Genomic DNA, 10,132 nt, shown 5'->3' on the forward strand with positions numbered 1-10,132 from the left:
GGGACGTCTCCCTCACGAGCCGGTGACCGGAAAAGGCCGAAGCCGGAGGTCTACTCAGCCGCTGGGGACGTCTCCCCACAAGCTGGTGACCGGGAGGGCCCAGTAAGTGCGCACCCGTTACTGGGCCCTAGGAGATGGTCGCCAGGGAGGGCAGGCCACAAAGCCGAGGGGACTTACCCCGTATCCTGCCGTCCGGGGAGTTGGTCAGCCGCCTGGGTCCGGGGCTACCGCGGCGGTGGAGCTCGAGGGGGCCTCAACGGCGAGTGCCGGGGGCCCTCACCTCGAGCCCCACGTTGGGCGCCAGATGTTAGAAAACGCCGCGGGAAGAAAGAGCCACCTCTAAGGACCGTTGATGAAGGCCTTTATTGGGCGGTCGCTCTCGGGCAGAACTCCCGGGGGCGGGTGAGTGGAGAGACAAAGGGAGTCTGCAACCTGCGGGAAGAGGGGCGGCACCTATATACCCTGGCGGGTACGGAAGCGGTGGGACCTTTTCGAATATGCTTGGAGTCAGGCTCTAGGGTGCTGATTGGCCTTTTGTCCCGTGTCGGTTTTTCTTGATTGGCCGGAGTCTTGGCACCTTCGCGTCCATCAGTCTGCCTGGCAACGGGCTGCTGATTGGTGGATGTCTGTCCCTGGTACTTATCTGGGACTTTTTGGCGGGGGCAGTCAGCGTGACCTTTCAGATACAGCTTTATTTGTTTAAAATTTTTCTTTAAACTTACTACAGGGAGATATCTTAACAAGAACAGAAACGCATTTCGAGGAATTGAAGGACATGTCTCTTCCTCTGCCCATTTGATATCAAGACGGGTTCAATAAACAATGGAAATCTGGGAAATTAATCTTGCGGGGAAAGGGATATGCTTATATTTCCCCAGACGGATCCAACAAACCTTTTCCTCAGAAAATTCGACCCAAGGGGGCCCCCCGACATTCAAAATGGAGGCGAAACAACAAAAAGCCCAGGAGGAAGAAATTCCAGTATGGGCTATGGCGCCTCTAAAAATCTCCAGAAAACACCTCCCTCGGCGGCATCAACTCTATGACCTCCCTTCTTGGGGACAGATTAAAAACCCTTACTAATGAAGTTGAAAATTTGGTCTCTCAACAGGGAATTCCTCGGAGTCCTGAAAACATTTTCCTGCTAGCCTGTGCCTCGCAAACTTAACTGGGCTTTCTTACCCAATCCCCCTTTATTACAGGTCATAAAATGGACGGAGAAAAGACTGATCACATCAACCAGATGACTCCACCCATATGCCCCCTCCCTTGAACCCTCACACCCTGGGGAGGAGGGAAAACTAATTAACATTTCTTTAGGCTATGAAGTCCTTCCTTTGCCTGGGCCCAGGAAAATTATGCATAAACGTCGGCGACAAACTTGGGCTTTTGTCCTGCCTCCAAAAGAAGACTTTCGGACATTGCTGCCCTTTCTCTGTCTGTGAACCATGTTTATACTACTGAAACTTTAGCGAAAGAGTTAGGGAAAGAACAAAAAACATTATTCATTATGCTGCTTAAGTGGCTTTAAAGGTTACTAACACTATGTTGAAACATTACCATGACAAAGGACTTCTTGGCTGGCTTGACGGTGGAATGGCATTCCCCCCCCCCCCCACCTCCTCGAATCATCCTCGATAAACAGAGTGGGCCTAAACAATGGGACATATGGAAACTTGCTGCCAGCACCTAAGAAACTTGAGACTTAGACCGGACATTTCACAGGGACTGTGAAAGAGAAATTTAAAACAACTTCATTTTAGATAGCATTGCAATTCTGAGCGAGAACCCCTCCCGAGAAGAAGAGAAAAAACTTCCTCAAACCAACCAATCAGAAGGAGACGAGTTACCCTCCACCCCTAGGCAATCTAGAAGGGCGGGAGAAGCCCCTCACCCCACCCCCATCCCATCAAGACTTCCTGCTTCCCCTGTTACATAGAATGAACTAGCCGACCCCCCCCCCCAGCTTTCCTTCCTGCGCACCGTATGAACTAGCCGACCCCCCCCCTCAGCTTTCCTTCCCGCGCACCGTATAAACTAGCCAATCCCCCTAAGTTTCCCTTCCCGCCGTCCCTGCTATACAGTATAAAACAGACTCCCCGCTTTCACTCGGGGCTCCTTCACCATTGTGTGAAGGGAGTCCCTGCTCGAGCTTGTAATAAAGTTCCTCACTGCTTTTGCATCGATCCGCGGCTCCTGTCGTGTTTGGGGGAATTCCGCAATCTGGGTACAACATTTGGGGGCTTGTCCAGGATCCCCCGAGCCCTTCAGGACCCGCGCTTCGGAGGAAGAACGGCCGGTAAGCTAATGCAGCTGCTGCATCTGTATTTAACGGGGCCCCACTCTGTATCTGTCTGTTGCTGGAATTAAACCTAGGCGGACGCGCCAATAACAGTCTCCAGCAGGGAGCCAGAAGAGACGTCTTCCAGCTCCCACTCTGTAGTCCCGTGTGTGTGTGTGTGTGTGTGTGTGTGTGTGTGTGTGTATATAATATATACCTGTATGGGGACTACTCTGTACTTTCTCAGGATTGTGCGCTCTGTTATTTGTCTGGTGTGTCGTCTTGTTTGTGCATTGTGTGACTGACTGACGATGGGACAGACCCGATCTAGATGCTCTCCGCTTACCTTAATAACTGACCATTTCAAAGAAGTCAGAGCTCGAGCTCATAGTCTGAGTGTAGAAATTAAAAAATCTCGAATAGTTATCTTTTGCAGCGCTGAATGGCCCAGCTTTAACACAGGCTGGCCTCCCGAAGGGACTGTCGACTTAAAGACTGTCCGGAGAGTCCGAGAAATCATCTCAGGCCTCGGAGTGGACATCCAGACCAGGTCCCATACATCCTGGTTTGGGAAGATTTAATAATCAGCCCAACCTCTTGGATCCAACCCTTTTTACCTCCACAGGCAGTGGTAGCCACAGAGATCCTAGTGGCTGAAGAAAAGAAAAAGCCTCCTGCTGAACCGCCCCCCCCCCCGCCCCTGTTTTACAGGAAGATTCGACTCTTGATCTCCTTATCACACCTCCACCATACTCCCTCCCTCCTCCTATTCAGCCCGAACCCCCACTCCCCCAACCTTCCCCAGAAGCGGCTGGGGGAGGACCTGCAATGAACACCCGAAATCATAGGGCCGCCTCCCCCGAGGGGCCGGCCGACTCTACGTCAGCAGCTATTCTTCCTCTCAGGGCTCTGGGTCCCCCTGATGCTGATGGAAATCAGCCCCTTCAATATTGGCCCTTTTCTACTAGTGATTTATACAATTGGAGGACCCAGAATGCCCCATTTTCAGAGAGACCTAAAGAGCTTATTAATTTGTTAGAAACCGTTCTGTTACTCATCAACCTACATGGGATGATTGTCAGCAGCTACTCCAGATATTATTCACCACAGAAGAGAGAGAAAGGATCCAGCTAGAGGCTCGGAAACGGGTGCCAGGAGATAATGGGCAGCCCACGGCTAATCCCGTGACGATTGACTCTTCCTGCCCTTTATCTAGGCCACAGTGGGACTATAACACGGCAGAAGGTAAGGAGCGGCTCCGGGTCTACCGCCAGACTCTGTTGGGGGGTCTCAAAGTGGCCGCTCGCAGGCCCACTGATTTGGCTAAAGTAGGTAACGTACAGCAAGGGAGAGAAGAGAATCCTGCGGCGTTCCTGGAGAGACTGATGGACGCATTCTGTCAGTACACTCCCATGGACCCTGAGGCAGAAGATACCAGGTCAGCCTTAATGATACATTTTATTAATCAGTCAGCCCCAGACATAAGAAAAAAGTTACAGAAGATAGATAGATTAGGTGAAAAATCTATTCAGAATCTGGTGGCAGTAGCAGAAAAAGTTTATAATAACCGAGAGACACCTGAAGAGAAGCAGATTAGAGCCGCCGGCTGACAGACACGAAATATGGCTCGCATTCTCCTGGCAGCCACTAGCACCCAGCCTAACGAACGAGAAAAGAGATTGAGACAACTGGCAGCAAGTAAGCTGAAACCCAACCCCCAAGAAAAACCTAAGTTAGGACGGAACCAGTGTGCATATTGTAAGAAAGAAGGACATTGGGCTAAAGATTGCCCTAAAAAGTTCAGACAGGGAGCCAATGTTTGGCTGTAGGGGACCTGAGCGACTAGGGGAGACGGGGCCCGGAACCCTTCCCCGAGCCCAGGGTAACCTTAAAAGGGGAGGGGACCCCAATTGAGTTTTTAGTGGATACTGGGGCTGAACATTCTGTCCTGCTTGACCCACGGGGAAAACTCTCTTCAAAGACTTCATGGGTGCAAGGGGCCACTGGTATGAAAAAAATATTCATGGACTACCCGAAGAAACCTAGATCTGAGCATGGGTTGGGTATCCCACTCTTTCATGGTCATACCAGACAGCCCCTACCCACTGCGAGGGCAAGACTTGCTGACCAAAATAGGAGCCCGGATCCATTTCTCACCTGAGGGGGTAAATGTTACGGACCTGGCCGGCCGGCCGGTACACGTTCTAACCATGCAATTAGAAGATGAGTACAGATTACACCAAGGCCCCTCCGAAGTAGCCCCTGAGACTGATATGCAACAGTGGCTTAATGAATACCCACAAGCCTGGGCAGAAACCGGAGGTCCAGGCTTGGCCAAACATCGGCCCCCAATTTATACTGAACTAAAACCAGGAGCAGAGGCTGTCAGAGTCAAGCAATATCAGATGCCACAAGAGGCACAAAGAGGTATTTGCCCTCACATATGCAGCCTGTTGGCTCAGGGCATCCTATGCCCATGCCAATCCAACTGGAATACCCCCCTTCTCCCGGTCAGAAAGCCGGGGTCCAATGACTACAGGCCAGTGCAGGATTTGAGACAAGTTAACCAAAGGGTGATGGACATCTACCCCACAGTACCAAACCCCTACACTCTTTTGAGCTCCTTGAACCCCAATCACCAGTGGTATACGGTACTGGACTTAAAAGATGCTTTTTTTAGCCTCCCCCTGGCACCCAAAAGCCAGAATATTTTCGCCTTTGAATGGTCAGATCCAGAAGAAGGCATTCACAGGCAATTAACTTGGACGAGACTGCCACAAGGATTCAAGAACTTGCCCACAATCTTCGACGAAGCCTTACATGAGGACCTGGGTGAGTACCATATCCAGCACCCACAGGTTACCTTGCTACAGTATGTAGACGACCTTTTGTTGGCCACAGAATCCCAACAAACCTGTCTGGAGGCAACCAGAGACTTGTTGTATACTTTAGGTGAGTTGGGATATCGGGCCTCCGCAAAGAAAGCACAAATTGGCAGACAAGAGGTTCATTACCTGGGATACATATTAAAAGAAGGGCAGCGGTGGCTGTCCAGAGCTAGGAAAGAGACTGTGTTAAAGATCCCTAAGCCCCAGAGTCAACGCGGAGTTAGAGAATTTCTGGTGTCCGCCGGATTCTGTAGATTATGGACCCCAGGTTTTGCTGAAATGGCAAGACCACTATACCAGGCAACAAAGGAGACTATATCATTTGCCTGGACAGAAGAAATGGATAAAGCCTTCCAGGACATTAAGGCAGCCCTCCTGTCAGCCCCTGCCCTAGGTCTGCCTGACATCACTAAGCCCTTCCTTCTCTATGTAGATGAGAGCAGAGGGGTAGCCAAAGGGGTGTTACTTCAGAAACTGGGACCTTGGAAAAGGCCAGTGGCATATCTTTCAAAAAAACTGGACCCAGTGGCTAGTGGATGGCCTCCCTGTTTGCGTATGGTGGCTGCTGTGGCCTTGTTAGTAAAAGACGCTGGCAAATTAACCCTGGGACAAGAACTACAACTAACAAACCCTCATGCCATAGAGGGTATATTGAGACAACCTCCAGATCGATGGATCAGTAACGCTAGACTGACCCATTACCAGGGACTACTACTAAACCCTCCCAAGATCATTTTTCAGCCACCAACTACCCTGAACCCAGCCTCATTCCTGCCGGATCCAGACCTGGACGCTCCACTACATGACTGTGCTGACATCCTGGCTCAGGTATGTGGGGTCCGAGCTGATCTGAAAGACGTTCCCCTTTTGGATACTGAACTGACCTGGTACACGGATGGGAGCAGCTTCGTACAGAATGGACAGAGGTATGCGGGTGCGGCTGTGACCACAGAGACAGAAGTCATATGGGCTGCCCCTCTGGCCCATGGGACATCGGCCCAAAAGGCCGAACTTATAGCATTGACTGAAGCCCTCAAAAGAGGTAGAGAAAAAAACCTGACCATTTATACTGACAGCAGATATGCCTTTGCCACAGCGCACATACACGGGGCCATCTATAGAGAGAGGGGGCTCCTGACAGCTGAAGGAAAAACTATAAAAAATAAAGAGATAATTCTTGAGCTTTTACAGGCTCTCTGGCTGCCCAAGAAACTGGCCATAGTCCACTGCCCAGGCCACCAAAGAGGTGACTCCCCCGTGGCAAGGGGCAATCGACTGGCTGATCTTTCGGCCAAGGAGGCTACTCTAGCATCTGTTACCCCAGTCTTGGCAACTCGACTCCCTGACCCAGGGACCATGACTCTACCCTGTAACAACAATTACAGTGAAACAGATATAAAATGGATTAATTCCTTACCTATGACTCAATTTGAAAATGGTTGGTGGAAAGATGCTAAGTCAGCGCCTATCCTACCTGAAAAACTGGGGACAGAACTGCTCTGGAAAATTCATAATGCAACCCATTTAGGGGCAAGAAAAATGCAAGATCTCGTTAGAACTGCAAAGATTGTTATCAAAGACTACCGGGCGAAAATAAAAAACATTGTCTCAGACTGTAAGGCTTGCCTGCTAACTAACCCAACAAAGACTTCAGGAGCAACCAAAGGAGCCAGAGAAAGGGGAACCCGCCCTGGAGCCTACTGGGAAGTGGACTTTACTGAGGTAAAACCGGGACAATACGGATATAAATACCTGCTGGTCTTCATTGATACTTTTTCCGGATGGGTAGAGGCCTACCCAACGAAAAAAGAGACCGCCCAGGTAGTAACAAAAAAAACTCTTAGAAGAGATCCTGCCACGTTTCGGATTCCCTACACAGGAAGGTTCCGATAACGGTCCCGCCTTTGTCTCCAAGGTAAGTCAGGGACTGGCGGTGGTTCTGGGGACAAATTGGAAATTACATTGTGCCTATCGACCCCAGAGTTCAGGGCAAGTTGAAAGGATGAACAGAACCTTAAAAGAGACCTTGACCAAATTAACCCTAGAGACTGGCGGGGACTGGGTGGCGCTCCTCCCCTTTGCCTTGTTCCGGGTACGGAACTCACCTTACATGTTGGGGCTAATCCCCTTTGAAATTATGTTCGGGAGATCTCCCCCTATTGTACCTAAAGACTGATTTAATTGTCAACTTGCCTGTTGATGCTCTGTTTTCCTCTCTCTGACTCCTCCAATGGGTGCACAAGGACATTTGGAAATGGCTAGAAGCCCTACACCTCACCAAGCCACCGCCAGAACCTCATCGTTTCCAACCAGGAGATTGGGCCTATGTGTGAAGACACCGTTCAGACACCCTTGAGCCACTCTGGAAAGGACCCTACTCCGTCATCTTGGTCACCCCAATGGCCCTCAAAGTAGACGGTATATCGACGTGGGTCCATTTCTCGCATGTGAGGCCTGCTGATCCTTTCACCGACATCCATGAGGTTCTGCCACAATGGAGAGTTTCCAGGCATCCGGACAAGCCACTCAAGTTAAAACTTCAGAAACTCCCCAGGGAAGTATCTCCTTCTTAAGGTACTTTGTGCTCTGGGCAGCCATCCAAGGGCTTACCTCAGCCAATCCCCATCGTCCAGTGGACATGACTTGGATGGTCTACAACCCTGAGACCGGAGAACTACTTAATTCGAGTTCCAACGTAGCTCCCGAAGGGACATGGTGGCTTGTATTGACCTTTGATTTATGCGTCCTGGCAGCCGACATTAACGGCTTCCATGGTCCCAGTCAACTGAGTGACTTTATTGGGAGCCCTCAGTTTGGGACCCTCGGCCTTTTTGACTGGGCCTTCCAGGGAGACACATCATGCACAAAACCCACACCCATATATGTCTGTCTGGGGGGAGGAAGGGATCAGAACCAAATTGCAAAATGTGGGGGAGTTGATTCTTTTTATTGCGCTGCTTGGGGATGTGAAATTACAGGGACTGTCCATTGGCTCACCAATCCCGTCAAAGACCTCATTCAGGTAAAATCACCCCCAGATTTCCCACCACATAGGGCGCTATTGTCTAAACCTGGACAATGTTTTCCATTACAGGTTAAGTTCACTGATGAGGGAAAAAAGTTTACTGAGTGGGACGTAGGCAGAGCCTGGGGCCTACGTCTTTATCAGGCTGGATTCGATAATGGATTCCGGTTTGAGCTTAAATTACAGCTGAAACCACTCTATTCCGCCCCCAAGGTGGCTTTGGGACCAAACCCGGTGATAGCCTCAAAACCCTCCTCCCAGATGACAACCCCAAAACCTCCCTCCCAGAACCAAAGTCAAGATGTTAGACTTGCTCCACACACTCCCCCCATAGTTCCTTCCATAGTTGACATGCCCGCCCCCCCTCCCCCCCCCCCACACAGATCCCCTTATAAAAATGATCTCCTCAGCTTACCTTACCCTTAATGCCTCTCGTCCGGACTTAACAAATGGTTGCTGGCTCTGCTATAATATTAGGCCTCCTTATTATGAGGCAGTTGCTTTTTCCTCAGGATTCAATGTGACTGCCGATGTCTCAGCCTGTAGATGGCAGCAACAACCTGGAAAGGGCTGCCTGACAGTAAGCTCCATTACAGGTATAGGCGCCTGCATAGGAGCTATCCCTGAGACTTATCAACACCTATGTAATCACACAGTCTCTATGACTGACTTCACTAACTCCACTCACCAGTGGATCGTCCCACCGAAAAATGGGTGGTGGGCTTGCTCCGCTGGACTAACTCCGTGTGCCCATCAGGCGACACTAAAAACCTTCCAAGATTTCTGTGTCCTGGTTCATCTAAGCCCCCGGCTGAGCTATTTTTCAGAAGAAGAACTGAAACCAACGTTGGAGACACCAGGTCAGCATAGGGTAAAAAGAGAGCCCGCCACTGCCCTCACTTTAACTGTCCTGTTGGGACTGGGGGCTATAGGAACTGAAAGTGGAACTGCAGCCTTAACACTCCAAGATAAACAGTACAACCAGCTAAGGGCTGCAATAGATGAAGATATTGAACAGCTCGAGAAATCCATTTCCCACCTCCAAGAATCCTTAAGTTCTCTGGCTGAGGTAGTGTTACAGAATAGAAGGGGTTTAGATCTGCTGTTCTTACAACAAGGAGGACTATGTGCAGCCCTAGGAGAAGAATGCTGTTTTTATCTTGACCATTCAGGAGTAGTACAGAAATCTCTTCAAAAAGTTAGAGAAAGCCTAAGCAGGCGAAAACAAGAAAAAGAAAATGGACAATCATGGTTTGAGTCTTGGTTTAATACTTCCCCTTGGTTAACTACCCTGATTTCTTCTCTATTAGGACCCCTTATTATACTGTTATTAATCTTAGCTATAGGTCCCTGCATATTAAATAGAATTATGTCCTTTATACAAGATAGATTCAATGCCGTTCACCTGATGATACTCAGATCTCAGTATTCAACTGTTCCCACAGACGATATAGAAGACCCATGATTGGGCCTTCCATAGGAACAAAGAGAGGGGGAAATGTGGAAGAAAAATTGAAAACAACTTCATTTTAGATAGCATTGCAATTCTGAGCGAGAACCCCTCCCGAGAAGAAGAGAAAAAACTTCCTCAAACCAACCAATCAGAAGGAGACGAGTTACCCTCCACCCCTAGGCAATCTAGAAGGGAGGGAGAAATCCCTCACCCCACCCCCATTCCATCAAGACTTCCCGCGCACCGTATGAACTAGCCAATCCCCCTAAGTTTCCCTCCCCGCCGTCCCTGCTATACAGTATAAAACAGACTCCCCGCTCTCACTTGGGGCTCCTTCACCATTGTGTGAAGGGAGTCCCTGCTTGAGCTTGTAATAAAGTTCCTCACTGCTTTTGCATCGATCCGAGGCTCCTGTTGTGTTTGGGGGAATTTCGCAATCCGGGTACAACAGGACCAGTCGTGGTCATAGTAACTATTTCTTTCGC

The sequence above is a fragment of the Odocoileus virginianus genome, chromosome 3, assembly GCF_023699985.2.
Source record: "Odocoileus virginianus isolate 20LAN1187 ecotype Illinois chromosome 3, Ovbor_1.2, whole genome shotgun sequence".
In the NCBI taxonomy this organism is placed as follows: Eukaryota; Metazoa; Chordata; class Mammalia; order Artiodactyla; family Cervidae; genus Odocoileus; species Odocoileus virginianus.